This window comes from Mytilus galloprovincialis, chromosome 6 (genome assembly GCF_965363235.1).
Source record: "Mytilus galloprovincialis chromosome 6, xbMytGall1.hap1.1, whole genome shotgun sequence".
In the NCBI taxonomy this organism is placed as follows: Eukaryota; Metazoa; Mollusca; class Bivalvia; order Mytilida; family Mytilidae; genus Mytilus; species Mytilus galloprovincialis.
The window spans coordinates 31,974,713-32,002,058 of NC_134843.1; the positions used below are offsets into that span (position 1 = coordinate 31,974,713).

General features: G+C 32.1%; 2 long non-coding RNA genes across 2 annotated transcripts; both read left to right on the forward strand.

Moving 5' to 3' along the window:
- LOC143078085 (uncharacterized) lies at positions 1–27,346 on the forward strand. Its single transcript, XR_012979043.1, has 3 exons — positions 1–203; positions 19,293–19,958; positions 26,712–27,346. It is a non-coding gene; the product is annotated as an uncharacterized LOC143078085 (long non-coding RNA).
- Positions 8,609–11,793, forward strand: LOC143078084 (uncharacterized). The gene is made up of 3 exons (XR_012979042.1): positions 8,609–9,646; positions 10,394–10,675; positions 11,309–11,793. It is a non-coding gene; the product is annotated as an uncharacterized LOC143078084 (long non-coding RNA).

Sequence of the window (27,346 nt, forward strand, 5' to 3'; positions counted from 1 at the left end):
TTACACATTGGAAAAGTGAAATAACTTGTAAACAAAGATCTTCTTTATTGCGTTTAAAGCTAAACGTCTTGGAAAATTCTGACAGATCTGACAAATTATTGATAGCCTACTGTATCGATGGACAAAAGCACAAAAATAGCAATAGAAAATGCATTGCAAAGAAAATTCTGTAGGAAAAAAATATATGAAAAAAGGAAATGAAGGTCAGTTAATAAAATATTGCTTATATTATTATCTAGAGCTTTACTTAGTAAGCTATATTTTCATTCTCATCAATTTTATAGTAATAAGAGCAAAAACTAGCTTATCTTTAGTCTTTAGTAAGTGTCCCAAATGACACTGTAAACACTTGTGTACGTTTCCTCTTTTGTAGTTTCTTCACATATGTAATGTTCACTCATGTACTTAATTGAAATGGTGGCTGCTGCTTAAAAAATTTTGACTTAATTTTGATATAGATTTATAGTGTTTTTTGCTGTATAGTGTTTTTGAATCTGCCAGACTCCGTTAAATAATTTTCCAGATGGCACAATATCTCATTTCGATTGTCTCTATTAATGTCTTCTTCGTCGATTCCTAATTAGGTGTCTAAATCCATGTGTATATTTCCTGTAATAAAGTAAATAGATGTTCTCATCCTCTCTCTAGCCTCCTCATAGTTAGAACAATGTAAAAGGTAGTGTTCTACAGTTTCTGGCTCTCCACAGGAACAGTTTTTGTCTGATGATGGTATGATTTTGGATTTATAATCATTTAGATCACAATAACCTGTTCTCAAACTAGTAGTAATTGAAAACGACCATTTGGATGGTAAATCTTTTGGTATTTTCTGACAAACTTTTTGATGATAGTTGTAATAATTTCTGCCACATTGACTTGATTCCCATTGGTTCTGCCATTTTCTTAAAACACTTTCTCTTGCTGCACGTTTTATATCCTGCCTGGTTACTTCTGAATAGCTTATCAAGCCAAGTCAGCCAAACAAGAAGTTAATTCATAGAGATGTGTTCTTACAAAATTGAATTTATTCAAATGGCAAATTCTTGTCAAATTTAAGCATCATTGATCATTATTGAAGTAAAATGCACAAAATTTGTCCCACCAGTTTCATTTCATTTCCTATTACTAGTATTCAGGTAAAGTATATATACAATACTTTGTATATAAATATGTAACTAAAGCAGCTGATACAGCAACCTGTTCAAGAAAAGAAGCCCCATTTTTTCCAAAAAATTTGCTTTCATAATCTATAAAATACCCTGAGAATTAAGACAAAGGGCTACTGTGCAAGCTAATCTAATAGTTTAATTTTACAATAATAATGATTCTGAAATTCAAAATGATGTCGATCACTTTCACTTATGATCTAAAGCATATTTTTTTACAGAATTTCTGTCAATATTTTTGGTATAAAACTTATAAATCCCTTTTCTGTATTTTATTGTTCAACTAAGAAACATAGGCTTGAGTTTAAAGGCTCTCTTAATTTGAAGAAATTTGTCGTGACTCTTGGTCACACTTTATAGAATATAAAATATATATGATCAGTACTATTTATTTTTAATTATATAAATTTTCAGAAAGATTATTCAAATTGTATAAACTATGTTTTATTGCATTAAATATTATCAGAAGTGTTTAAAAAAAATCTGCTAGGAATGATCCCACTTATAAAAATTACATGTAGTATATTTCATCCGCCAGATCTAATTTCTTTCAATTTAAAAGCTAGGTTTTTAGTTTTACATGTAGGTGTCATTATCCACATATCTGAATTGTTTTTTTTTCAAGTTACTACAGTAATATTTTGTCTTTTAATTTTTTTCATTTAGTCCTTCTCTGAAAAATAAGGAAGTATCTCTTCTTTATATTATCATAACATAGTTATAAATCGAGTTTCGTTTATTTTCTTTCTAATTTTTGTAAAGTAAACTCCTTTAAATTAATTTTTATGCATTTTGCTGGGTTTTTATTTTGACTGGTGATATTAAGGGGAGATAACTACTTGCACAAATCGGCATAAAAACCACCGCTTCGTTTTGAAAACAATTTGACGTTTGCGTATCCAACATTCTATTGCCGAGATATTCATATCGAGTATTTGTTTTAATGAGATGCTTTATTAAATTTAAATTCAGCCCATCATTTTTTGTTTCCTCGTAAATATTTAGATTTTTCGATCAGGAGACTTGACAATTTTCACCCAAACCCCAAGTTTGCAGATAAAATAAAGAATAAAGGACTTGATTTGATGTGTGAGCTTTGACGAGAATAAACTATGGATACTCAAGATTAGTTAGGTCAATAAGTTTTTATTACGACAATAGTATTTAGTGAGTTAAAATTAGGTTTGTGTCGTCCGTTTTTTTACTGAATTTTCACGGTCACGTGACTCTATTGTTGCTGATAAACTTGGGGTCAAACCGTGACCTGCTTTCCAACTGTACTGCCGAGTTTTTTTCTTGCTTTGTCGCGTCAAAAGCATCTTGACGTTTCTTGTCTGTGACGTTGCAAAACTTGTGCCTCTCTGTAGAACAGCACGCTTTCCCACAGTCCCTAATTTTTCTCGCGTCAATGCTGCCGTAATTTTGAAAAGCGATGTACAATTAATTCTATGAAAAATAATCTTTCTTGTCTTAAAAAAAAAGTGAAAATAATATACCATTTACTACAAGCAATATAAGTCTAAAGCTTTTGGTTTATCTTTGTCAACTGAAATGCATACTTGATTCTTAACCATCTCCTTGTTTTCCGATTAGCTTAGTAAACCTAGTTATAATTGAATAGTACCGTAAAAAATCTCTCAAATATATATATAAACAAAACATCGGCACTCAATGAAAATATAAACAATACGTGTACAAATAAAAGTAAATAGAAACTCCGACCAGGCGATTCTATGAACTAATTTTATTTTGTTGTAAAGTATCAAACGTGTCGGACTAAAATTTTCATACAAAGCCTTGCTTCGGTAAGCTAGGAAACAATTTTTATGAAAAAAATATTATCCATATTCATTTTGCTATTTTTTATTCATGTTTGTTACTTAATGCTCAAAGAGAATACAGGGAAAAAATCCAAGAAAAACAGGAGGAATAATTCTCTAAAATTAATTTCTATTGTTTTCAAGTGAACCTGTATCAAAAATAATTCATTTCCATTTTCTATGGTAAAGTACACACTGTAATTGACATACACGGACCGTCAGTGGCAAGTATTTCATGCAACATTAAGCATGTTAAGGATGTCTGAAATTTAATGTACAATACATCAACTGCTCTGTGGGTCCTACAAAATAAACGATCTGTGATGAATGGCTGAAAATTGAAGTTAACACTGGGAAAGAATATCGATGATATATGGGATAGGAATAGAAATCATTGTGTTACCTACTTATTTAACATCCCCATTTCGAATGCAAATAACTATTTTTAGATTCGAAACGGGTGATGAAACGGGTTAGACAGTATTGAAATATCGTATGGCAATACAACTATATCGGTAAACATGTGTGTACTTTTGAGGGGGAGGACGGGGGTAAGGGAGACAGGGAGAAAGGGGGTAGGAGAAAGGAGAAAGGGGGTGGGAGAAAGAAGAAAGGGGGTAGGAGAAAGGAGAGGAAGGCTGGGAGAAAGGAGAAAAAATTGGAGAAAGGAGAAAAAATAAAATATCTCTCCTTTTAAAAAATGATCTAATATTTCAAGAAAAAATATCTCAAAAGGAGATGTTTTATTCTAATGGGAGAAAGGAGAATGGGGGTAGGAGAAAGGAGAAGAGGGGTGGGAGAAGGGAGAAGGGTACCCCCCTGTCCTCCCCCTCACTTTTACCAAAAAAAAAAAAAAAAAAAAAACTGGGAATTCAATTGCGGCGCTTGAGCCCTAAAGAAATTTTCAAGTTCTCCTTAATAAAGCGGGTATTGTGAATATTCATATTTCGCCGCGAAATATAGTATAACAGTTACCTTTTTTAGGACTATTATATTAAGTCTAATTTTTCGAAATGCAATTATTATATGAGACAATTTGATTGAAAGATTTATGAATAAACGTTTAACAAATTTTTCGAAAGTATACAACATTTCACATGAAAATGAAGAACTAGATAATTAGTAAACACGTTAAATAAATTTATATTTTATTACAAACAAGCTTATAATCCTATATCATTTTTTGACACCCGTTTTAAGTACACTAATAATGCATTTTATCGGTCGTCCCTCTGTCTATACCACTCTGTCAGCCCTTAGTATTATTGCGTATCACGGCTTTGTGACGTCAAATACGTTGACCCGGCCTTAATAACTTTGACCCGGACATATCAGCGACGTCATAATGTTTGAACTGACGTTGATAAGTTTGACCCGAACTTATCAAGTCAACTTCCGATTTCTGGTGAAACTAAGAAAACACTTTCAAAAGACGTAAATACAGCCCGATAAATCGATTATCAGGTTATCTGTATATTGATATTGTAAAATATCAGCTGCTGGACACAATATGAAGGCTTTTTGATCTCGTTCGCTGCGCTCACTCGACAAAAAGCTTCATATTGTGACTCGCAGCTGATATTTTACAATATCAACATGCAGACAACCTGATAATCGGTACTTATTCAGTTTGCTTCATTCCCGCCAAAATCGTCCTTTTGGCGTCGCCTTTGACGTTGTCAGTGCCCATGAGTATTGTGACGTTACAATGGACCTTTGACGTTCTACACAAGCAACACGATTTGTGTGTAGAAGCTATAAATGTCCCTTTGGCAGCAAGAGGGTTAACCCTCTTACTGCGGGAAGGACATATGTCCTTTGTGAAAAAAAATGATTATTTTTCTCTTTCGTAATATTTCTGAAAAAAACACCTTTCTTTGAATTATTGAATCATTTTATAAATTTTATTCATCATGTGGTTATTATTTTTGTTGTTGTTTTCTTTTGACCTATCTTTTTCATAAAACGTCATCATTACGTCATATATTATTTGACGTCATTCGACGTCGTAATTGATTTGACGGCATAATAGCGCTATCAAATTTTAGAATGAACAATTTGTATGCTTTTATTGATAAGATAAAAAAGAATCATAGAATGAAACAGAAGGGAAAACAACCCAACATCAACAAATGATCATTAAGCAATACAAAAAAAAAAAATATTTGAAAATTGGTTTTAGTTCTTGTGCCCAACAATAAATAAATATTTAAAATAAATGTCCTTAACTCTTTTAGATTTGGAGGGACACATATATACTAAGTCTTGAACTTGATGCTTGCCTTGGTTTTCTTACTTCTTTAAAACAAATTATTTAAACAACGAAAAAGTCTACGTTGGTAAATAAGTCTACAGTGACAACTGATTTACTGACCCGAATTGTAAAATTGGCTTAAAAAAACATTCTGCATTTAAAAGTTTTTTTTGTGTATTATTAGCTATTAAAAACTTTAGTTTATGAGCAAAAATGGATAGATACTATGGAGTTATTGAAAACCTTTAGGAGCAGGAATCAGCCAAATAATGAGAAAAGCCTTTACTGTAATGTCAGCTAAAGAAGGTCCCGACACAAAAAAAAAAAAAAATGTAAAATTTACATGAAAACTAACGTCATAATTTTATAAGAATGTAGTTTATGAAAAACATATGTGATAGATATGATCGACCGACAACCACTGAATTACAGACTCATGACTTGGGACGAGTAAAGAAAGAAATGTGCTATCTTTATAGTTTCGGTCATTTTTTGTTTGAGGAGTGTTGTTACTTTTGAAATATTTGCTGCTGACAACTTATGTCTAACTTAATCTATTTTGTGTTATAGTTTTTTTGTATTCTGCCTTTCATCCTTTCAGAACAAGTGTTCTTATTATATATATTATTTTATAACTCATGAATTGTGATGACTCGAAGTTACACCACATTGGAACTGTATTTATACCAATAGAATGTCACAGTTTCACATTTTTAACGGCAAATTTTGAAATTCCTTTACATTTATTCAATGAAGTAACACCATACGATGTTTAAATTTGAGACCAGTAAACATTTTTGAAACTCATGTAATGATTTATCATGCTGATACTGAATACGGTGCTTTAAACAAAAATCTATGTTTTCCTTAGTATACTTCACGTGCTATATAAGTTGGGGGATAAAAATCGAAAGATGTAATAAAATATCTTTTCTAAATATGTGTAAATATTAAATTGAACTACGCATATAAATTCGGAAGGGCCATTTAATTATTTATCCTATGAATATATCCATATTGATGTTTACAAATAGTATAAATATACCATTGAACAATAGTAATCAAAGAAATTAAGCATTTATTAATGAAAATATTAGAACCGAACCTAAAAAATAAGAAACAGAAAAAAACGCACAATCCACAGATTCCAACACCTGAATAAACAAGAATGTGTCCCAAGTACACGGATGCCCCACTCGCACTATCATTTTCTATGTTCAGTGGACAGTGAAATTGGGGTGAAAACTCTAATTTGGCATTAAAATTATAAAGATCATATTATAGGGAACATGTGTACTAAGTTTCAAGTGGATTGGACTTCAATTTCATCAAAAAATACCTTGACCAAAAACTTTTAACCTGAAGATGGGCAAACGGACGGACGAACATAATGCCCCTATGCTATCGTAGGTGGAGCATAAAAATACAGGTATGCAAAGATATTATATTTTTTTACAGGGATTTTATGGTGGTAATTAGTAAGCATGCAGGTAAAAATGTGTGTTTAATTTGGATTTGTCAATCGTCAAGCATCAATGTGATATGATAATGAAGATGACAAATGAAATATGATATGAATATAGATATAAGAAGATGTGGTATGAGTATAAGATGTGGTATGAGTGCCAATGAGACAACTCTCCATCCCAGTCACAATTTATAAAAGTAAATTTAAGGCTGAAAATTAATTTCGTCATAGTTAAGCCAATAAAACGGTTTTGTTTTTAGGTGTGGCGACATACATCCTTTATAACATTATATAAACTTGAGCATAGTTAACCTGATAACACAGCCCTATTTAACTCAGGATTGGTTAGTATAACTTGCTCATCGTTTGACTTTTAAAAAGCTAACCTATGCTTTGTTATACCAAAATATTAGAGCTTACTTCTTACGAATCAAAAATAAGTCCACAATCACTTGTTATTGAAACGGGATGATACACAGTTTACATAAAGCACTAGCAACTGAAAGTTTCTGTAAATTTTGCGGAGATAACGCAGAATATTGTGCGCATCTCCTTTTATCTTTTATAATGTCGCCAATATAAAAAGCTTCACCTTCGGGAGAATTTATGTTTAAGTTTTCAAAAATTGGTTAAAGTTAGTGTTATCAAATCAGTATCATATTCAATTAATCAAAATAAAATGGATGATGCCAACCAAATTTGTAAATATATGAGACAAGCACTTGAATATAACAAAAATGAGATGTCAGATGTGGTATGATTTGCAATAAGACAACTATCCGCCAAAGTTCAAATGAAGTGGATATAAGTACATTGTACAAATTAACAATGAGAAAACCAAAATTTAAAGTTCAAAACAATGCTTAGTGTCAGTTAGTCTACCATAAATAACATGATGACGTACTATACAAAAAATAGACTTCTAGTTATAGATACAGCATATAATAATTTTTTTCTTATTTTGCATTATGTTTTATTTACATTATTTGTCATGTTTGTTGAAGACCAAGTACACTTGGAATACGCAATGCCATCTTTTTTTTTAATATGTGCTTTATCCAATGAAATGTTTGATTTCATCTAAGATGACCAACCGAAAATAAGTAAATCTGACTTGAACTGAAAGTTTTCTTCAAAACACTGCAAAGTGCTTGACTAATTGAATAGCGCAAAACTTCCTTAGGACGTGACGTGATCATCATTATGACGTTACGTCATGTCATATAAATAACGTTATTTTTTGAAAAAAATAAACATCTATACTTTATGTTTCGTAATTCTTCAATTATTTGAGTTAACATGCTGTTATAGAAGACTGAATAACAATTTACTGTTTTTGGTCTTTTTTACTGAAATTGACCCGTTTCTGGACAATGTTTTGAAATTTAGTTACGCACTAAGAGAGTTAAATGATTTAATAAAACAGAAAAAAAATAATCATCGATTCACTGCCATAAAGAAATGACAAAAGACAAGCTTAATAAGAAATGATTGACGGATTAGAAAATGTGGCGATTCGTACTATTCCGTAGCAGACCGTTCTAATTCGTATTAACCCTTACTTATACCGTAGGAAACCGCTGTTTATCCGAAGTACATACGTCCCGACATGTGTTGTTCGTATCAAAGCGTGTCACTTCGGTATTAACCCTCTTAATGCCAAAGCGACATATATGTCGTGCAGGGGTTTAATGCCAAGGCGACATATGTCGTCTCCAGAATTTAAATAAGTACACCAATTAAATCAAGACATTGCACTTGTTTTACACCATGTTTTCAATTATATATAACTGTACTACTGACCATAGGTCATTGACGATAACGTTGAGTATATGACGTCAAATTTATGACGTCATAGTGACGTAATAATCACGGTGAAATTTGGGTGTGCAGGGTGAAAATGTCGTTTACAGAAGACGGCAATAGTGATGCTGATATATCCGACTCATTTGTCACGGATGCTGAAGATTCCGAAAATGAAATCAATAGACCTGGTAACCTGAGAAATGGACCGTGGTTCACCATTATAGAGCCAAATTCTTTTGTCATAGATAGACTGCCATCATTCAGTCCAGATCATGGTCCTGTTGGATTTGATGCAAATTTATCTCCATATGATTACTTTGAGAAATTTATTAGTGAAGATGACAACAGTTTGTTTGATATCATAGTTGAAGAAACAAATATGTATGCTACAACAACGTTAAACTCTAATGACCCAACCCCACAAGGAAGAGGAAATAACTGGAAACCAGTTTCCAAGCAGGAACTCAGTGCCTTTTTTGGTTTACTGTTAGAATTGGGAATAGTCAGGAAACCTTCTTACGCTTCATATTGGGAAAACGGAAATAAAAATGTACTAACATACACTCCAAATTTTCCCCAGATTATGTCAAGAAACAGATTCCAGGAAATTTTGAGGTTTTTACACTGCAATGACAATGCTTTAGCAGTCGAGAGAGGCCAAGCTGGTTATGACCCACTCCATAAAGTTGCTAATATCATAGAATTTTTTAACAGAACTTTTGAGGAAAATTACAGGTAAGAAAAGAATATAAATCTTGCAACTTTATAAAAAAAAGCACAATTATTATTGCACAAATGTCTGCAGAATTTGTTTGATATTTTAAAATAGTGTTTTTAAAATAATTTACTTCATTATTGTTTCAATTCACTCAGTATTTTATCAATAACTTATTCATAATGTATGTATTCTTAAAATATTAACTCATTTCAGACTTTCACAAAATGTTTGCATTGACGAAAGAATGATTGGTTTCAAAGGAAGACACTTTTTGAAGCAATATATTGCTAATAAAAAGGCGCACAGATGGGGTGTCAAGGCATGGGTTCTTGCTGAATCAGGCAGTGGATACACACATCAACTAGAACTATACAAAGGCAAATCAAATGCACCTCGTCATCCTGATGGACAAGGGTATGCTGTTGAAATTATATTACTATATTTTTATATTGTGTCATTTCAAAAGAATAATTCAAGTCTGGAAATGATTGATTTTTGTTTTTTTAATTTTTACATGTAGCATCATGAAATTGACAGCAGTCAACCTTTTTCTCAATAACCACACTAAGCAAAAAGACTTATCGCCTATAACACTCCGGTTTGCTAAGAATTAATAAACAAAAACGCACGAATTTTTGATTGTCCTGTAAATCTTTTGTGATAAACTAATCTTAGTAATAGTAAGTCCGTTGTATAATCTGTACAAGTGGTATTCGTAAAATCGGTAGCATCAATAATAAAAATTAATAAAACGACTATAGAGAGCAACACGATTCTTCAACCAGACTGTAATTAAATGTAATGCACAATGGTAAGTTATTTAAAAGTTCCATGATTAGTTGTTAATTTGTAAAAAAAAACCAGTTCAATTTATGTTTCTCAAATTTTTACATACCGTTAACTCAAACATACAATAGTATAGTGTACAACATACGATAGCTGTGAACACTGTGAACTACATGTACATGTATATTCTAAAAAAAAATATAATCATAAAACCGTATACCGTACACAAATTCTCGTAGAAGGCCTTTGGTGTGTTATAAAGACGGTAACCATCGACATGAATTTCTGACTTATTTCAAATAACATATTTAAATTTATTCTAAAGTGTAATAAACGTTGCAGTAAACATTGAATGCAATGCCATGTATATTCTAGATACAAAGTTGTTATGGATCTGATGAGACCCCACTTTGGAAACCAGCACCATGTGACCATCGACAGTTGGTTTACCAGTCCAAAATTAGTCCACGACCTCAGAAACAGGGTTACATATTGTACTGGTACAGTCATTACCACAAGAAAAGGCATGCCTCAAAGTTTTAGAAAAGCAAAACTTCCAAAGGGGGCAATTCTTGCAAAGTCGCACGGACCAGTTATGTCTGTTTTATATAGTGATCACCGACAAGTGTCCTTGTTAACAACAGCTGGAAGTGCAAAGTAAGTTTTTTTTATTGAATGTATTGTACTATTCCTCTTTTTCTTTTTCCAAGTAAGGAACCGTATTCATATATTAATATGTATGGTTCCGTGAAAACTAAGCAGAGTGCTGGGTAGCTGTATTCACAATTCATTCCAAAAGTTCTCAATTTAATAACCCGTGATCACGTTTTCATAGAATATCCATTAGTAAAGAAGGATTTAAAATTATAATCATTCATACTTGTAAGTACATGCATTGGAGTAATCAGAATATTTGTTTTATATCAAGATCAAGATCTAGACTATATTTAAAAAAAAAATATATAATGAAATTATGGAAGAAGATTTTGTTCAATCTCCTCATGACAGCAACAGGTATGGTTTATTCGAAATTTTGAGTTACCGAAAGGCTTTAATTTGAAAAATATATTCAAAGTAAGTATACGAGCTCTATGCAATTGTTTGTTCTCTATCTTATTTTTTTTTGGTGTGACGGGTTTAGTTCTGATGTTTTTACAAACATGTAGTCCTATATCATACTGATAATTAATTACCTTTTCTCAAACTAAACTCGCATACAATTCAAATATGACTTTGTTTTCCAAAAGGTATTAAAAACATCAATTTAATATTATTGTATTTTGTTTTCAGTTAACGCCTACATATGTTACAGAAATACCTTTGTGGTACAGAAGAAAATGGACCATTTGACATTTCAGCAGGAAATAATACAGGGTTTGATTGGACAACACAGAGGACAGACCGGGCACGACCGGGTATACGTTGCTTACTTCAAAGTACCAGACTTACTGCTCGGCACTTCATAGAATGGATTCCCAACAAAAGAGGAATGAGATGTGTCGTTTGTTCTGGCAAAGAGAACAGATTTTCGGGGACAAGAATAAGAACATGGTGTCCGGACTGTGACGTTGGACTTTGTGTTGGAAGATGTTTTAAACATTTCCACACATTGCAGATTTATGAGGAATAAAATGTTTGCGTTTTAAGGAAGAAACAACTTCAGTTAATTGGACATCAGTTTTATAGTCATAAATACTCAAATGTTATCACATTCCAAGAAATGACAAAATATTATTAGTATACAAAAACACTCTCATCAGCTGATCTATCCTTGATAAAACTTGCAAGAATAAAATGCATATGAAGTACATGTTGATTTCTTTTCGTTCTTTATTTGTATTTAATAACTTCTCCGCTGAAACAAAATATTTTTTTTTTGTTCATCTACAATATAGAACAAAATAAGTCAATTTCTCTTCACCTAATGGTAATAATTGTCACCTCTTTTATCAAAGAATACAGCTGAAGACTCAACTTTCTAAATTAAAAAAAAACCCTCGAAAACGACGACGTCAAAAGAATTCGGCACTGGCGACGTCCAAATGTCATTACCTATTGGTAACGTCATAACGTTGTTTTTTTTTAAATCTGGCATCAAGAGGGTTAAACCGTTGTGCAGCCGTATCGGATCCGTATCAGCCTTCGGAAACTGCATTTCTGGGATCATCCGTGATAATTAATCCGTAGTGTAACCGGCGAGGTGATCCGTGCATGTTTGACCTAGGCATTACGATGGCCGACGCCCAAGTTTTACACAATGTGGTTTAAATTTGTTCATGTGGAATATCAATCCCCAAGGGTATCATCAGGTTAGTACTCAATACATAAGTACTGACATGATTCTTGACAAACCTTTCTAAAATTCTAACGTATAAAAATTAAGAAGCTATAACGAAACTAAGGCATATATCAAGGCCGTTATGGGTCATATTGCTCTTGATCTGTTTTGGGTTTTCAACATTCTTGGCTCTCAAAAATTCTGCTTTGTACGTTCTGGCTGATATTTAATCCAGAAGACCGCTTGCAATTCATAAAGTTTTGTATTTAAATGCTTTTCAACTACGTTGTAGTAAATGATTTGGCATTCTAATTGATTTGAATTGATGAATTTTATGTAAAAATACGCACGACTGATATAATAAATTGAAATCATTGTATTATGAATTGTGTTTTACTATTACGACATTTATATGATAAATCCTTTTTATATATAACAGCGTTTATATTTCTAAAGACGCAGAACACTTCGAATGCTCTTTTACGAATAAATACCCTCAGTAGATTGTCTGGTTTACTTTTTTTTTTTTTACAACCAACTCGTGATGGCATCCGTAAAATTTACGAAGGGATGATCTCAATTTCACCCTTTGGAACTCGTTGTTTAATAGCTTAAATTGTCAGTTCGCTGTCCTATTTGGAATCCCAGGTGCAAAAGCATCTTTATGAACAAACAGGAACCTAAAAATATATAAACAATATTCAACAAGAGGAAGAAGAAACCTTACGACATACCATAAGAATATGATGTTTAATTTTAAAAGAGAGTACTAAAAGAGTGGTGAAAATACCAAAGGCAAATTCATACTGATAAGCAAAAGACAGGCAAAAAAAAAAAAAAAAACAACATCAACGCTAAAAGAACCCAAACCCAATGAACCCATTTAGTGAAGCTGTCATTTATAACACCAACGTGTACATATATAAATGAAGCATGTGCAATTTACGTTCCCTCATAACAGTATGCATTAGTAGGATATGAAGTTGATGTAATTAGAATAGTCGTAACAATATATTTTTACCAACACTGGGAATTGTCATATAACTATTCAAGAGGTTATGAAATTCAAAAAAAAAAAAAAAACCTCGGTTGGGATGGTTGTTGAACAATATTATTGACTCCGATTCTAAATATTGTACTAAGTCGTGAAAACGAGAGAAGGTTGCTAGCACGCTTTGCATTTTCTACCATTGGTATATATGGCATCAACCATACTAAGTATTTGGCATAATTTTTTGGGAATATAAGGTTTACAATGCTCTTCAACTTGACTGGTCCTCCCAACTGTTTTTTTTCGAGCGCCGTTGGTTAGTCTTATAACACGAAGACGAATTCCTGACTTGCCAAATGTAGACATTACCTTCTATCATAAAGATAAATGAAGGGATATGAGAAGTTTGTGGCAATGAAGAATTTCCATTTCCATTGTATTTTGACTGATTGCCCGTCACTTAAATTCATATTAGAATACTTGTATTCCACACGGATTTGAATTAAACATTATTTGTTAACTTTAAAATGAAATCTATCTGAAAGGTCCTTTATCTTTTTTTTTCTTCAAGCGTTATTGATGAGGCTTTTGTAGACGAAACGCGCGTCTGACGTACAAAATTACAAGCCTGGTATCTTTGATGACTTTGTTTAATGAAAAATGCTATTTTTTGATTTTTTTTCAATTACTCAAAAGTTATTGACATCTTGTTTTTCTACGCGTCTTACAGTAGTGTGACAGCTATTCCGAAAAGGTTTCAAGTTAATATAGAATTTCTTTTTATTCTCTACGAAATTAAAAAATATTATTGCAATATCAAAAAGTTCAATCGGTTATCGGTCGAATTCTGAGATAAAAGAATCATAGAAAATAAAAAGTAAGAAGTTTTTATTACAGGCTAGAAATTTTATTTGAACGTCGCAATAACAAGGTAAACCAATAATTTCAGTTCTTAAATCGTCGAACAAGATCTGTTATTCAAAGGGATTTAAATAAAAGGTGTTGGGATATATAAATCAAGGTTGTATACGTTTCTAGTTACAAACAAAAAGATAGAAATGAGAGCTTGCTTGATTTTTATTACAATTATAGGTAAGTTGAAATACTTTCAATAAGATACTTAAGGATGTTTGCTCCTCCATATTTTGATTTTTTCCCCAGATTTTCGGAATTCTCTGGTTTTATCCATGTATTGTCATTAAAAAAATTTGCCCACTAACCCCTACTTTTCTTTTCATATTTTATTACATGAAGTTTAAAAAGCCATATTTTAAAATTTTATAAAATACTTGTTTTTTTTTTCATAGTTTTTTAAACAAATAAGGTGCCAATGTTGAATATATGAAAAACTTAGAGAGAATTAATTCCTGCCATATCTTCAATGGCTTATATCTCGAAAACGAGCACACGGACCCTCCATTTTTTCTACTTTTTTAGTTTCTTTATTTATATATTATCAATTCATAATAGTCTTTTAAAAATTTTTTTTAACAGAGTAGCGAACATCCTTAAATATATGTTATGGTCAGCCTTAAAGACCAAACAGCCTATTAATTTCTATCTGATTTTTCCTTAAAATATTGTGTGAGGGTGTTGCATGATTTGAGGAACTAAATATGTTGAAAAAAATTGGGGGTCACCGACTTAGTTTTGTCACTATAGCAACCTCAGTTTCGTGTTTTCCCGAATATTAACATAGTATTTGCCTGTTATCTAAACTCTCAAAAAAATGCTTTATATCAAACCTACAAGCATAATTCTTGTTTCACGTTAAACAGTAGATTTGTATCTTTCTAATACAGGTTCAAGAGTTTAAGGCTCATATTGATTTGATCTTTAAAAATATGATTTATGTAATTCCCGCCAAAAATTAAACGTAAAACTGAAAAACGTTTCCAGTATTAAAAAATATCTACCAGTGATTTCTTCATAAAAATTTAAAGAAGGAACGTGCTATATGTACTCTTCAAAATAAAGCAAAAAAAAAGTGTATGTCACCGACCTTTCAAAAAAGTTATGAGTACTTTTCATGTTTTTTTTCTCGTTCGTTTTGAAGAAAAGAGTTGTCTTTCTTCAGAACATTGCATCTGACGTCATAGTACAAACTTTCCTTGCTGGCGCACTATTTGAAAAAAGAAATCGCAAATTGGACGTTTGAAAACCACATTTAAATTTCCAAGAATAACAACTATATTCATCTACTTTATTATCCGGTAATACTAGAGATTAAGCATGTATCAGTTTCAGATCTTTATGATGTTGTTGCCGCACAATATAAACCTTCAGAAACACCATCCGCCGGAATGGAAAATTGTTTGAAATAACCTTTCACGCCTCTTTGTATTGAAAATCTGTTTTTGTCCTCTGTCCCACAGAAGCAAAATTATTGAAAATAAAAATAGAAATGAAAGATGGCACTGGTTAACTTACAGAGTATTTGAATATACCAGACTAGATGTGCTTGTTTCTTTTTCGCGTCAATTTCAGAAGTTTGCCGTAACGAACTCATTCGGAACTGTTGAAAGACGGACATGCAAAAGCATGGATGGAGTACTTTATACCATTATTTTTCCTGACTAAGACGAACGTTTAGAAATTATTGCATTGAGTTTGTGAATTGAAAAATTAATTTAGAAATTATTTTCCGTTAAAAACTACAAAGTAAGATTTCTGCAACAGGATAAAATATAATAAATCTAAATTGCTAATTTTGGAAATTAAAACAAAGAAAGGGTTGTTACCGGCATTGAAAATCGAAATTTGTTTTCAACCTTTCCGGTCAAAGCTGTAGCTAAATGAAAGGGAGCGATTTTATATAAGATATTATTCTTTGTTTTGTCATAAGTTAAATTTACAACAATTTAGTTTTTAACACCGAAAATTTTGATTTTAATTCACATTCGCTGAGTATTAGTTTTATTAATATTTTTTGCCTTACAGCTAATTTCCAAATGCATGTAGGGTAACACTTTTGTTGGCTTCCTTGCTTTGTTTGTATAAATTTACTCAAGCTCTGTAATTAAGATTGGCATCTTTATATATAGGTATGTAAACCTGTATATTTGCTATTTAATTGAATTGGACGTTATCAAAATATCATTATACAAAATATACAAACAAAGCAAGTAGGAAAACCAAAGTGTTGATCTACATACATTATGAAATTAGCTGTAAGCTTCAGTGAGATTAGACAATATGTTTATCATTTCTCCTTAAGACAATTTGAAACGAAACAACTTTGTCATCATTTTATTTTTACTATAAGATTTTGTCAAATAAGCAGTATAAATGAATTTTAACTTTATTGCAAGATCGGACATTATTTTACGAGAATCATCCAGACATCAGTTACATGCACATGTTGCCAGTATGTCAAAACTTTTAGGAATAACTGTTTATCGGTCTAACCACAGCCAGAAATTAGTAGTGCTTTTGTTAATTAATATTCATAATATGTAAATGAGAATTGTACCACGTGATAATAGTTTGAACTGGACTGGCTTGATATCACTAAAATCTTTAAAACACGTTGATTTCTGGATATGCTTTGTAAATACTCATTTTTAATTTTTTTTTTAAATTGACACTAAAATTAGAAGGATCATTGCATAAGGAAACATGTTTACTAAGTTTTAAGTTGATAGGACTTCAATTTCGTCAAAAACTACCTTGACCAAAAACTGTAACCAAAAACTTTAACCTGAAGCGGGACAGACGGACGAACGAACGGACGCACAGACCAGAAGACATAATGCCCATAAATCGGGCATATTTTTTTTTTCACTTAACCTGTACACAATCAGCGCAAACGAAGGACAAATCTACGCAAGTGAAGAAGAAATAAAGGGCTGCGCTTTAGCGCATGATACGCCCGTTGCTCTTTTAACTTGTCTTTTATGCTTTAAATGAATTTATATGATCAACTAGAAATATATATACAAATCAAAAGGGATGTTACATTAATATATTAACCAAAGTTTCATAAAATCCCCCTTTTTTAAGCATAAAAATTCATTACTTAAGAAAACGTAAAATCTAAAATTTATAAAAATGGAAAGGGAGCTTATGTCAATAGATATAAACAATTTATTAAAGTTACATAACGTTTTGTGAAAGTGTTAGTTATTGTCCCAAATTGGAAAATCCCCCCTTTTTTAAGAATAAAAATTCATAACACGGAAATGTAAAATCTGAAATTTATAAAAATTGAAAGGGAGCTTACATCAATAGATATAAACAATTCACCAAAGTTTCATGGACATTGGTGAAAGCCTTTTTGAGTTATTGTCCGAAGTGTTGAAAATCCCCCCTTTTTTTTATGAATAAAGCCCCATAAATCCAAAACTTAAAATCTGAAATTTATAAAAATTGAAAGGGAGCTTACATCAATAGATATAAACAATTCACCAAAGTTTCATGTACATTGGTGAAAGCCTTTTTGAGTTATTGTCCGAAGTGTTGAAAATCCCCCCTTTTTTATGAATAAAGCCCCATAAATCCAAAACTTAAAATCTGAAATTAAAAAAAAAAACGAAAGGGAGCTGACGTCAATAGATATCAACAATTCACTTAAGTTTCATGGAAATTGGTGAAAGTGTTTTTGAGTTATTGTCCGAAGTGTTGACGACGGACGGACGGACAACGGTATACCATAATACGTCCCGTCTAATAGACGACGGGCGTATAAAAAATGAGATGCAGATCGACGCAAATATAAGACAAAATATACGCATGTGAAAGAAAAAAAAAATGAAATGCAGAACGGCGCAAATGCAAAAAGTCAAGATCAAAATTAATATTTTATTATTTTTATTAGAACGAAGGTTAAATATAGTGTAGTTAATTTGTGTTAAATTTCCACAGGATATTAAAGTAGCGGGATGCATAATAGTTACTCTTTTTTTGGGAGACGTAGCGTTAGGTTGGTCCCCTCCGTAAAATATCCAGTATGCCTTCGGAATATACAAGTATTGTCGAGAATTTCAATAACGGCCGGGAAACAGACTAACGTAGCGTACACCATGTTTGAATCCGAGAAAAACGCGAAATAGGACGTTATAATTTGACGTGTTTTCATTGCTAGAAATGTCAACGTCATAGAACTTTTATGTCACTACCAAGTTGCGTTAGCTGATGCGCATAAACAATAGGCTGTTTGGTCTTTAAGATGTAATACCACTATTGTTTTCCCCATATAGTCTTAGTTAAATTTGCACTTTTCAAAAAGGAAAATTGGAGAATTTATCTTTTGGATTCAAAGTTAACCAATCAAAGGTTCACCCTTTTTGCCTTCGTAACAGCTTAAGTAACCATGTAATCTCAAGTTTTCAAAATATGGTATAAAAACACCAAATAAAAAAAATAATGGTGCTTTGAAACACTCAAGATATATGTTTATAACTCGTATATTTGTTTTACTGCAAGGAAATTTAGGATTAATTAAAACAACACTGTCAAATGTAAGGGAACATTTTTTTGATCCCTTTTCTTACGCATCCAGACAAGACGTACTATGATTAAATGGTACAACACATTAAAGAGTGTACTAAGAGAATGAACAAATAAATAAATAATTAGAAAATGGAGAAGAAACGGTTAAACTAAATTAATTTTTGAACTGTGTCACTAATAAGGCAAACACTTCAAATATATTCAAGATTTAATCTGCTATACCTAAGATTTCAGAAATTTCTGTTACAACATAGTAAAAGGAGTGTTTGTCTTTTTAAAAGTTTGGTCTTACAAACATGACTCTCTGTACACCTTATTACATTTTTATATGTTTATAGAATCATAATTTTCCCTTCTTTTACGGTTTTGATGGGGGTACTCATTAATAATTAACTCCATTCTTAACCTACCTATTTAATGTGCTTTTATTACGGTATGATTTGAATCAAATAAGGTCGGTGTTCACAAAAAATCAAAGTGTAAGGGTCACGTTTTGCATCCTGGAGCTATGTACATATAAATATTTTGCAATCATTTCAACGACAACTTTTCAGGTTGCATTTCAGCGCCAACTCCGTATATGGTATGGCCTCTTGGAGATCGTCATTATGCGACAGAATGCGTCCGAAATTCCAATTCTTTTAGTGATCATACAACAAACAACTTTGATTTTTCTGGATCTTATCCAGGACTTCCGTATGTCCCAATAAACTTGATCAACAACCCAATCGATATTTCTGTCAATGAAGTGGCCAGTTTCTCAGAGTTTACTTTCGCAGTCTACCTCTTTCCTCGAGCCTTTGATAATAGAATGATATTCAGTTACAAACCATCAGTAAATGGCGAATGGATAGACGAAATAGATGTTAGACTGATGTCATCAGCAATTGCATGCGTTAGAATATATACAAGGATTTCTGATACTAGAAAAGATGTTAACAAGTGTAGCGTGATTTCACAACTGTCTCTTAACAAATGGACTGGGGTTTGGATATCATACAAAAGTGGAGAACGACTAGATATCAACATAATTAATGTCGAGTCAGATATTGTTATATCTCTATCATCTTCCCTTGTCTTTCCTGGAATTATTCGTTTTGGAGGACAATTTGATATAGGCGCAAAACCTTGGGATGGTTTAATGACTTGTGCCTTATTTTACACGCAACATATCAGTACCTTTAGCGGCAGTGAATACAGACATTGCAATGTTACATCAGGTAAATATGCCTTTGAGAGTGGAAATGTATATTTGTATTGTAAAATAGCCGAAGTATAGACAGAGTAGAAATAAATCAGATACAATATATATAGAAGAAAAAGGAATACAAAGTACCTTCCACAATTTTCTTTCACGAAATGTATTCAAATATAGAATTTATTTAGCAGCAACATATGTTTAGACGAGTTGTATATACATTATGTACACAGCCATGTATCACTATCCCTGCTGGTGATCCGATGGATAAATCTGTTGTAGAGTTGTCACTGGCTCAGACGTACTTATAAATATAATTATTTTCTGTGACTGTATCATACATTAATTTGTAGGATCCTTTACTATAGATAATTAAGCTGATCTGTAAAAATAACATCTCCATGCCTTATATATCATGTACTGTAGTACGACGCTAGATTAAAAATGACGTGGAAAGGTAACACCCGGCCACTGAAAGCTTCAATTTTATGAAGCCCAGGTGGTCGTGTGGTCTAGCGGGACGGCTACAGTGCAGGCGATTTGGTGTCACGATATCTCAGTAGCATGGGTTCGAATCTCGGCGAGGGAAGAACAAAAAATTTGCGAAAGCAAATTTACAGATCTTACATTGTTGGGTTGATGTTTAAGACGAGTTGTATATACATATTGTACACAGCCATGTATCACCATCATTGCTGGTGATCCGATGGATAAATCTGTTGTAGAGTTGTCACTGACTCAGACGTACTTATTTATAAAAAAAAGTTTCTTTTCAAGCGGTGTACAGAATTATATATTAAAAATTAAATACACAAAAAGAGTTTTAAAAGCAGCATTGTCTAGCGCTTTCATCCATCTTGGGACTTTTCAAGACTATGAACGTCGTTATGGGGAACACATTAGTATTATGACGTAACGTCACTGTTCGTAACATATTAGTAGTATGACGCGACGTAATTGTTCCTGTAACTACTAAGCATTAAGCTTGGCGTTAAACACTTTTATGAATTTTCTCTCTAGTTCCTTACGGTATTCTTCTGTTGGTTCCGTACATTTGAAGAACGGGGAAAATTTGAATTTTCCTCCCGCAATGTCTAAATGTTCGCTCAACGGAATTTGTCTGTACTCGGGTTGTCGTATTTGCTGTTTATGAATCTGACCCGTTCACACACACTATTTCCTGTTTGACCTATGTAATTTTCTTTACAGTTGACACATGTTATACAATAGAGTAAATTTTCTGATTTGCAAGTCATGTTTGCATTTACTGTAAATTTCTTACCGTTTTTGAAATATTTCGTACTACCGATTTCTAAGTAATTATAATTGTCTCTGGAACATACTCCACAGCGTGAATCGCCACAAATTTGTACGGATGATATGTTTTCAACTATATCAAATCGCGCTTTTGTAAGTTGGCGTTTCAAATTTTTCGGTTGTCTTCTACTATAAATGATCGATTCTTCTTTTACCAAATTTTTCATTATTTCACTTTTATGTAAAATCGGAAAATTCGATTTTATAAACTTGAAGGCATTTGGTATTGACGGATCATTAGTAGTCACAAACGGGAGAACATCATCATCGGTTGTCTGTTCCTTCGGTGTTCTTAGTTGATTTGTAGACATTTTATCTGTCCTCTCAATGCTGTCATCTATAAGTTTTAATGGATATTTCTGTTGTAAGAGATACATCTTCAGTTCTTCTAATCTTCTTTTGCGATGAGTTTTATCCAATACAATTGAACATACTCGTCTTGCCATACAATATGGAATGTTTCTTTCTGTATGTGATGGGTGGCATGATTCAAAATTTAAATACTGGTGTGTATCTGTCTTCTTGTAATAAATATCCGTAATGATTTTATTGTTGGAGAGTTTAATCAAAATGTCTAGTAATGGGAGTTCAACAGTGAATTTAATTGACGGATGCAATGAGTTAAGAATTTCATGGAATTTTTCTAAGTCGTCTGTTGATTTATTCCATAATATAAAGCTATCGTCTAAAAATCTTTTCCACTGTTCATAAACATAAGTTTTGAATTCCTGTCCAAATATCTGGCCAACTTTTTCGTATGATATTTTTTCTAAGTAAGCCATAACTAAATTGGCATAGGTAGGCGCAACTTTTGTTCCCATTGCAGTTCCTTTAATTTGTTTGTAGTATTTACTTTCGAAATAAAAAATATTTCCCTCAAGGATGATTTTCAAAGCTTTTACAATAAATTCCGTATCGAATCTGCCGTCTACAATTTCTCGGTTTATTTCAACCCAATATTTTATTGCCGTTGTTCCTAGATCGTGCGGTATATTTGTATACAAGCTGGTAACATCAAATGTAGTAAGGAGTGTATTTTTCGGAACTGTTTCAGGTATATACCTCAAAAAGTCTATATCATCTCTGACGTAACTTGGTATTAGCGGATATAACTTTTTTAATATTAGATCCAAAAAGTGACTCATTCTTTGAGTTGTTGATTCAGGGCCAGCAACTATTGGTCTCAGTTTAAGATCGTTAGGGTTGGGAGATTCAATGTACTTTCTATTTTGATGTTTTACAGCTGTTTGAATTGTATTGCTTTTGTGTATTTTTGGTAATCCATAGAAGTTAGCTTCTTTCGGAGTAAAGTTACATAAATAAGCAATTTCATTATCCGTAAATGATTCTGAGTATTCTTCCACCAATTTCTTGATTTTTTTTATTGTACTTTTATCATTGCTTTTACGAAGTTTGGTGTAATATTCGTTGTCATTAGCTGTTCTAAAACTTTCTCCCTATAAAAAGTTTTGTCCATTATTACTATTCCTCCTCCTTTATCGGCTTCTTTTAATATAATTGACGGATTATTCTTTATTAGGTCTTTCCACCTTTCCGTGGAAAGACCTATTGAATTTGTTCTGATTATTAGGTCTTTCCACTTTTCCGTGGAAAGACCTATTGAATTTGTTCTGATTATTATTATTTTTTTTTTTTTTTTTTTTTTTTTCTTCCGCCTAAATTTTTTCTTGCGTAGTATTGATGTTTCAAAAGATGTCGCTTAGATATTTGGAATATGATGTTGTATAGTTTATACGCTTTAAAAATTTACAACTGCATAACAAAATACTTTAAGTTGTAAGAGTTATCTCCCCAAACACTGTTTTTCTTGTGGCCACTACTCCTTCGCAACCGTTAAAGATTACGACAAATTTATTTTACCAAATTGCTCGTTACTTCTTCAGGATCAGGATATTCATTTGGACCGAAACTATCCGGAGACTCCATATGAGAGTTATTTCCCCTTATGCATTTGATATAAGTGATATGCGTTTCTAACTGGTAAACCATCAGTGATATAGGCCTAGGATCTTTGGATTTAAGTTCCTTGGTCCAAAAAAATGAAAATCAGGTCAAGGTCAAAGGTCAAGGTCATGTTCTAAATTTTGATTTTTGCTTATTTTCACTGATTTTCAAATACCGTATGACATATCGACAAATAATTTTTCATAAATTGTTATTTGCGACATGTCCTTACTTGTATATTTTGGTTGAAAGGATGCGCAAATAATAAATGGGAGTTTTTGCCCATCTTATATTTAGGTTTACCCGTAAAGTGATATTACTCTTTAACCAAACATATTAAAGACCTAGAGTCTTTTGATTTAAGATCCTTGGTCTCTTATTTTTAACAACCTTGAAAGATATTGACACATTATTTTTACTAAATTGTGAGTTGCGACACGTTGTAACTTATAAATTTTGGTTGGAAGGGTGCGTAAACAATAAATGAGAGTTTTCGCCCATCTCATATTTAAAATCATGCCTAAAGTGATATAACTCATTAACCATACATATTACAGACCTAGGGTCTTTTTATTTGAGGTCCTTGGTTGGGGACCTTGAAATTGAGGTCAAGGTCAAAGGTTAATAGGACGTTCTAGATTTTGACCTTTGCTTTAAATTCATATTTATACATTATAAAGTCATAGGAACTGAAATTTTAGATTGATTTTTAATATTTTGATAATTAAATAGATCTTTACTTGTGGAAAGACCTTGGTTTTTAATTATTATTATTTTTTTTTTTTTTCTTCCGCCTAATTTTTTTCTTGCGTAGTATTGATGTTTCAAAAGATGTCGCTTAGATATTTGGAATATGATATCGTAAAGTGTATGCGCTTTTAAAACTGACAACTGCGTAACCAAATACTTTGCGTTGTAAGAGTTATCTCCCCAAACACTGTTTTTCTTGTGGCCACTACTCCTTCGCAACCGTAAAAGATTACGACAAATTTATTTTACCAAATTGCTCGTTACATCTTCAGGATTAGGCAATTCATTTGGACCGAAGCTTTCCAGAGACTCCCTATGAGAGTTATTTCCCCTTATGTAAATGATATAAGTAATATGCATTTCTAACTGGTAAACCATAAGTGATAGAGACCTAGGGTCTTCAGATTTGAGGTCCTTAGTCCAAAAAAATGAAAATGAGGTCAAGGTCAAAGGTCAAGGTCATGTTCTAAATTTTGATTTTTGCTTATTTTCACTGATTTTCAAATACCGTATGACATATCGACAAATAATTTTTCATAAATTGTTATTTGCGACATGTCCTTACTTGTATATTTTGGTTGAAAGGATGCGCAAATAATAAATGGGAGTTTTTGCCCATCTTATATTTAGGTTTACCCGTAAAGTGATATTACTCTTTAACCAAACATATTAAAGACCTAGAGTCTTTTGATTTAAGATCCTTGGTTTGTGACCTTGAAATTGAGGTCAAGGTCATAGGTTAATAGGACGTTCTAGATTTTGACCTTTGCTTTAAATTGATATTACTACATCATAAAGCCATAGGAACTAACATTTTAAACTGATTTTTCATATTTCCATATCATAATAGATCTTTACTAGTGGAAAGACCTTCAATTGTTCTCTGAACAATTGGTTTTTAATTTCTTCTAGTGATTTTTTCTCCCATCTTGAGAGATTCTGTTTTGTATTATGATAATTGATCGGAAGTTTCGAGATAGTGTCTATGAAGGAATCTAGATACTCGTATCTTCCTGTTTTAGGAGTGAAGGTAGATTTGTTCCTTACAAGTGATCCATCGTCAAATTTGCCGTTTCCGAAATATTCCCGTAGGCGGAGTCGTCTTGAGAATTGTTGAATATCCGATTTTAATGTAGTTGTGTTTGGATAATACTAATGTGTTCCCCATAACGACGTTCATAGTCTTGAAAAGTCCCAAGATGGATGAAAGCGCTAGACAATGCTGCTTTTAAAACTCTTTTTGAGTATTTAATTTTTAATATATATATATATAGATTACTAATAAATCTAACATTTCCGGTATGAATAGTTTTAATTCAGTTGTACTTTCATGTTTTAAATAACAATCTTCAGGTGAAACTATACATGATTAACGTAACTATCTTCGATAGGTTCGGCTTTAATTTCTTTAATCAGAAATTTTCTTGGAAGAATTGGTGAATCCATGGTTATCCATCATGAATAAACCTCTGCATATTTTTCGCATCTGTAAGCATTCCAGAAATTTTATTTTCGGTCATTTAGATTTCTTCTCCATAATGTTGAGATTTCCTTTCTTTTACTAAATGCTTCTTTTTCTAAATTAGCATCATTTAGATTACTTATCCTTTCGGGGGTAGAGAATAGTTAATCTACAAAAATTTGACTAGTTGTTTGAGGTAAAACAGCAATTGTTTCGGACAAGTTTCTCATCTCTGAATTTAACGCCTCTTGTCGTAAATCAGATGAATTCTTTTCCATATCTTTGAGAATTGAAGTATGGAAGACTATCTTTGTATCTAAAATATTTAGCTTATTAAGTATCTCCCCAAGAAGCCTTTCTGTTTCGTTTATCTTCTTTGTAGCTCCTCCGGCCATGTTGGCACATACACAATAAATATATAAAGATCACTATATACATGTTCTTGTGTATATAAATATATATAGATTACTAATAAATTCAACATTTCCGGTATGATTAGTTTTAATTCACTAGTACTTTCATGTTTTAAATAACAATCTTCAGGTAAACTATACATGATTAACGTAACCATATATACAACTCGTCTAAACATCAACCCAACAATGTTAGATCTGTAAATTGGCTTTCGTATTTTTTTTGTTCTTACCTCGCCGGGATTCGAACCCATGCTACTGAGATATCGTCCCACCAAATCGCCTGCACTGTAGCCTTCCCACTAGACCACACGACTACATGGGCTTCATAAAAATGAAGCTTTCGGTATATATATATATACTCGTCTAAACATCAACCCAACAATGTTAGATCTGTAAATATATATAACGGGGACACATAACAATTAAGTGAGTTAATTGCTATATATCTAACGAATTATTCATGTGTGTTGTACTATTGTTCAAATTGTTTAGATTTTTAAAAAAAAATTTGTGAAATAAATAAATTTTTAAAACTTTTAAACGAGCAATATCCATTTTAGTCAAAATTTTAAGGACCACATTAAAGCAAACGCTTTTTACGTAGTAACTATTTAATATTCATTGCATGATCTGACGTCTTGGTTAAATCGAAACAGAAAGTGAAGTTAGCGCATAAACCAAATATTCTACACTTAAAACGCAAACTTGTGTACCAACAAAATGTTATCACCTAAAATTTGAAAGAAATTTGATGCAACACATAACTCAAGTTTGTTTTACCATATCTACTAGTTGATATAGTGATGTCCAGAGATATTTGTTGACTTTTAAAAGAAATCCCAATTTAGTATCATTCTATTTTCAGCTCAAATATGGCAATCAACTACACCGGAAAAGACGACAAACGAGACGTCAACATCAGAACTTCCGAATGATTACAAAACAACTACTGATAACACGGTACCTGGACACATAAAAAACAAGACAACACGTGCGCACGTGTCAGCGAATTTTACTATGATATACAACAACACCAGTATTGACACATCAGTAACTGTTCTATCGATAACACTAGAGCAGGGAAAGGTCAGTTGTGCTCTGGTTTGTTCAAAGTCATTAGTCTGTCTGTCATTCACATATAAAGAAGGTCAATGTAAACTTTATACAGCAGTTTTTAAAGACGATGTTATTGTGAAAACTGGTTCAAAGGTGTATAAGAAGAATTTCTAGTTGTTTTCTGTCTTGTTGAGTACATAGAATCATTGAATTTGAATGCAAGTTAGACGTAAGTGTTCAAATTCACATTTTTCTATGTTTAATATGAATAGCTACGTTAACAGTATTCATTAAATAATTTTATGGAATAAATTGTGCAATACGCAGTCTATTTCAGATCATGAAAAATTAAAAAGTACTTTTGATGCATTAACATTTTTACAAATGTACAATTGTTAAATCACGCAAAATGTTAATTTTTCGTTTAAATGTCCAAAACAAATT